Here is a 5,757-nt window from a genome sequence, read left to right on the forward strand (position 1 = left end):
GATGTGTGTATAGCAGGCTTCTTTCGATGCTATGCACCTTTGTGGAACGAACGAATGCACTGTGTAAAATATATCTGCAAGATGAATTGGGCAATAAAAGCAGTTTTTTTGTGTGTTAAAGCATTAGGATTATGGAAGACTTAAAATAATTTTCATGACCTTATTTTAAAATATCTTTTAAATAATAGCATATACACATTTCCCTTGCACCCCGCAGACACTTTCCCCAACCTGCCTTTATTGGAATACTAGTCCTGATAGATGCTCTGGAAAAAGAAAAGTTTTATGGTCAAATTAAGTTTGGGAAGTGCCAAAATTTAAAAGGCACAGTGAGATTCATTTTCAAAAGAGAACTCCTGATTCCAAACCCACTCTTTGGCAGGGTCTCCATCTCCAAAATGGCATCTTCCTGCTTGCTCAAGCCCAGTGCCTTGAAAGCATCCTGGATTTCTCTCTTTTTCTCACTTGTTGCCCTTCCAAAAAATCCTGCCATCCCCGTCTTCAAAATATGTTTGAGATCCAATCAATCCTCCCAGCTTCCACTGCCACCATCCTGATCCAGGCTCCATCTCCCTGGACTCCACCCTGCACCCTAAGGTCTGTTCTCCATACTGTTATAGCAGTCAGTACTAAAATTGGATCTAAGGAATGTGGCCAGTTGGCAGAGAGGCAACACCTGAGCTCCTCTGCTGTTTTAATCCAATTTGGGTTCATTCGCCCACCAGGAGGTAAGACCTGAGGCCAGCAGGGGGCGCTGAATAGTCAGCTGCCTCCCCCCACCCCCGCCCCCTCGCCCCTCGGCCTGGAGAGCCTTGCAGCCTTCCCTCAGATCTCCCAGGAAACTGCAGGTCAGGCCTTCCTGTGGACCCTCAGGTTGACAAATGACCCATATTCAGAGAGGAACCCTTTGATCTCCCTTCCTTACTGCACAGGTGCCTGGTAGTGGTGGATGGGATACCTGAGAATTCCCGGATCTCTCTTCTCTCTCCTTGATGGGGTTTTGGAGTGATGGGAGTCCCAAGCTGACGGCCAAGAAAGAATTCTTAAGACGTCTTTCGTGCAAAAGAAGGGGATTTTATTAAAGCACAGGGACAGGACCCGTGGGCAGAACGTGCTGCCCTGGGGTTGTGGCTGGTGACTGATTGTATACCTTCAGGTTGGGAGGGGGTTAGGGATAGTGTTTAGTCTCTAAGGAATTTTGGAAGCAAGTTTTCCAGGACCTTGAGGGGTTAGCTGCTGTTAGAAAAAGGTCATTTATTACTGTTTAGTAAAAACTCAGGCATGAGACCCTTTAGATGTATATCAGTGGGTCATAAACTTGGAGTTTGATTGTCAACATATATCTTGGGGGTGGGGGTGAGATAAGGAAGTTTCCAAAGGAATTTTTGGTTCAGGTTTATTTATTATTATTATTATTATTATTATTATTATTATTAAATGTTTTATTTTATTTTCGAGAGAGAGAGAGACCGAGCACAAACAGTGGAGGGACAGAGAGAGAGAGGGAGACACAGAATCCCAAGCAGGCTCCAGTCTCTGAGCTGTCAGCACAGAGCCCAACATGGGGCTCAAACTCACAAACTGTGAGACCATGACCCGAGTTGAAGTTGGACACTCAACCAACTGAGCCACCCAGGCCCCCCTCTAAAGAAATGTTTATATGTTAACTTACAAGATCCTGGGGTTCAGGATAATGTTAACCTAAGATTGCCTTTTGCCCTTAGCAAAGTGTCACCATCGAGGCAGTTGAGCTCCCAGAAGAAGGTCACTCTGCCTGTCTCAAGGATGTGTCAATGAGCTGTAAACAGTAAGAAATTTTCATTTTTCATTTGCCTTTGTTGGTCACATCAGGCTGAGCCACGGTTTCAATAATGTTGTTAATAGTTAACACCCACTCAGTGCTTATTCTGTTCCAGACAGTTTTCTATTATTAGTGCATTTCATTCTCATTGCTATTAATAAGACAATTATTAATAACAATTATTGATATCACTATTATCCTTATTTTACACATGAAGAAATAGGTCACACAGATGTAAATGGCAGAGCCAGCTTTCAAGAGTAAGCAGCTCCGTTCCAGAAGCCAAGTCCTCAACCACTGGCTGTGGGGCTTCTCACTGCCTTCTCATTCTCTTTATCTTTTCAGGCTTCAGTCTGTGCTGACTCAGCTGGCCTCAGTGTTGGGATCCCTGAGAGACAAGGTCACCATATCCTGTAGCGGAAGTGGCAGCAACGTTGTGGGATATACCTCAAACTGCCAGCAGCTGCCATTTCCTCAAAGTCCTCCTTTACAAGAAAAACAATCAGCCCTTGGGATTCCTGACTCGTACTCTGGCTCCAAGTTGGGCACATGGTCCTCCTGACTATTGCTGGGCTCCAGGCTGAGACAAAGCTAGTTATTCCTGTCACTCCTATGACATCTCAGTTAAGCCTGCATGGCTCAGAGCTCCAGACCCCAAGTGAGACACAAACCTTTCGTCTCCTCCAGCACATTCATGACACCTGCTGGGTAAATTTTACTGTTTCTTGTTACCAAGATGGTTTAAGTCCATTCTGGCATTTTTGTGTTTTTAGTACTCACATCTTACGTATGCCGGTTCTACACGCATCTCTGCTTTCATGGCTGACTGTGGCATATTGATAACACTGACCTTTGTACTTGGAAGTCAGTTTGGCTAGACCTAAAATTCTTTGCTCATGTTTTCCTTCCTCGAATATCTTAAATATATGACTCCAGTTTCTTCTGGTATAAAACATTGCCTTCAATAAGTAAGGGTAGAAAGAGAGGGAGACAGAATCTGAAGCAGTCTCCAGGCTCCGAGCTGTCAGCAGAGCCTGACTTGGGGCACAAACTCACAAATGTGAGATCATGATCTGAGCAGAAGTCGGGTGCTTAGCTGACTGAGCCACCCAGGCACCCCTGATTTTTCTTTCTCTTGTAAGTTATTATTATTATTACTTTGCCTCGATGCCCAAAGTATATTTCTTTTTATTTTAAGTTTATTGATTTTACTAGAATACATCCTGTGTTGGTCATTGGGATCAGTTTTCTCAGGTGTACAGTTTCCCTTGGAATATATGGTTTCAAAAATGTTTTTTTTCAAATTTAAGGAAAGTTTCTTCGTTCTGTACTATTTGTACTTGACTTTGTACTGTTCTCTTGTTTTGGCTTTCCTTTTCAGGATCTCCTAATATACAGGTGTTGGATTCTTTTTGTGTGTACCTGTCTTTTAAACTTGTAAATTTTTCTTGAATTTGTTTTGTCAGTCTATTTTATATACTTGAAAGAGAAGAACACAGGTGGGAAACTTACATGAACTGATCTCAACCCTTTCCATAAGGCAGTCATCAAATACCACGGTACTGGTGTAAGGAAAAAGACAGATCAATGAAATGTAATAGAGCTTCCAGTCAAGGACAAACATCAACTGATTTTTTTGACAAGGGCACCAGAGCAATTCAATAGGAGAAAGGAAAGTCTTTTCAATAAGTGGTGCTTGAAGTAAATAAACCTCAACTCCCATGGGCTAAAAAAAGTTAATGTAAAACTTAACAGTTAATGTAAAAAAAAGTTACTGTAAAAGACAATAAAGGGCAGTCATCATAAATGTACACTTGATGATTCCATTGACATGCAAACACCTGTGTTACCACCATCCAGGTAAGATAAGGAAAACTCCCAACACCCCAGAAGGCACTCTTATTGCCTGCCCAGTCAGTACTCCCTCTTACATTCTGCTATTAAGGTTTGAATTTGCCCTGTGCTTTGTGTGTGCGTGAGTGAATATGTGTATTTAGTGTGGATTCAGGCTCTAGTCAGGAAGCAGTGCCTGTAGGGGCGTCTGGGTGGCTCAGTCAGTTAAGCATCTGACTTCAGCTCAGGTCATGATCTCACACTGAGCTGAAGCTCGGAGCCTGGAGCCTGCGTCAGATTCTGTGCCTCCCCCTCCCCTCTATCCCTTGTGCACGCTGTCTCTCTCTTTCTCAAAATTAAATAAATAAACATTAAAAAACATTAAAAAAAAAAAAAAAAAAAAGGAAGCAGCTCCTGTAATCTCTTTCCACAAGCAGCAGGGGGCGCTGTGGGCACATCTCTGATTGTTGGCCAGGTTGTTGCAAGAGGACCAATTTCTGGCTACTTATTTATTTAAGTCCCTTCCTCCCCAGGAATGGGTAGTTCTCTATCTTTTCCTATTCCCAGCCTAACTCCATTTCCATCTGAGGATACCATTGGGTGTTATTCTTTGGGGGTGGGATGGGGCACAGGGCAGTGGTGGAGTCAGGGCCCGGGCCCTGAGGCAGCAGGGGCTTGTGGGACTGTCCCTTGGGTCTACTTTTGGCTGGGCAACTAGCCCTCTGGTTTCCTGCCTGTCAACTTCTGCTCAGGCTCCCTGGGGATGAGGGGCACCAGAGGGATCCCTAATGTGCAGAAAGGATGCCCTCCTGCCAGGATGCTGGGGAGGAAAGAGCAGGGAGGAAGGAACAGAGTTTCCCTGTAGGGGGTGGGAGCCTGTGGGACCCAAGACAGGGGATGGAGAGGTACTTCTTCTGCTAGCTTTAGATTGTTCTTCTTTTCCTCATTACTCAAGTGTAAAGTTAGGTTATTGATTTGAGATCTTTCTTCTTTTTTTTTATGTTTATTTATTTTGAGAGAGAGAGAAAGCATGAGCAGGGAAGGGGCAGAGAGAGAGGGAGACAGAGAGAGAGGGAGACAGAGAATCCCAAGCTGCCTGGCGCCCTCAGCACAGAGCCTGATGGGGGACTCGAACTCACAGACCATGAGATCATGACCTGAGCCGAAAATCAAGAGTTGGTCGCTTAACCTGCTGAGCCACCCAAGGCACCCCTCTTTCTTCTTAATACAGGCATTGATAGCTCTACCTTTCCCTCTAAGCGCTGTCTTTGTTGCATCCCATACCTTTTGGTATGATGTGCTTTCATTTTCATTCCTCTTCCACTATTTTCTCATTTCCCTTGTAACTTTTTTCTTTGATGTGTTGACTAAGAGTGTGTTGTTTGATTTCCACATATTTGTAAATTTTACTTTTTCTTGTTACTGATTTCTAGCTCATTCCATTCTGAGCTAGAAAAGATATTTTGAGTGATCATGGTCCTTGCAAATTTATGAAGATTTGTTTTGTGACCTAACATATGGTCAATTCAGAGAATGTGCATGTGTACTGGAGAAGAACGTGTGTTCTGTTGTTGGGCGGCATGTGCTGTATATGTCTGTTAGGTCTAATTGGTTTACAGTGTTGTGCACAGCCTCTATTTCTTTATTGATCTTCTGTCCAGATATTTTATCCATTATTGAAAAGGGCATATCTAAGTCTCCATTATTGCAGAACTGTCTGTTTCTCCCTTGTCAGTGTTTGCTTCATATATTTGGGGTTCTGTTGTCAAGAGACAATGTCTTTCTTTGTCTCTTGTCACTGTTTTTGACTTAAATTTCACTTTGTCTGATATTAGTATAGCTACGTCAGCTACTTCACTCTTTGGTTACTATTTGCATGGAGTGAATTTTTCCATTCCTTTATGTATATGTATGATTCATATATAATCATTTTTGAATCATATATCAATCATTTTTATTTTTAAAATATAATTTATTGTCAAGTTAGCTAACAAACAGTGTGCTTTTGGTTTTGGGGGTAGATTCCTGTGATTCATCACTTACCTACAACACCCAGTGCTCATCTCAACAAGTGCCTTCCTCAATGCCCATCACCCATTTTCCCCTTTCCCCGCCCCCATCAA

The sequence above is a fragment of the Puma concolor genome, chromosome D3, assembly GCF_028749965.1.
Source record: "Puma concolor isolate L17-30 chromosome D3, mPumCon1.1.hap2, whole genome shotgun sequence".
Lineage (NCBI taxonomy): Eukaryota > Metazoa > Chordata > Mammalia > Carnivora > Felidae > Puma > Puma concolor.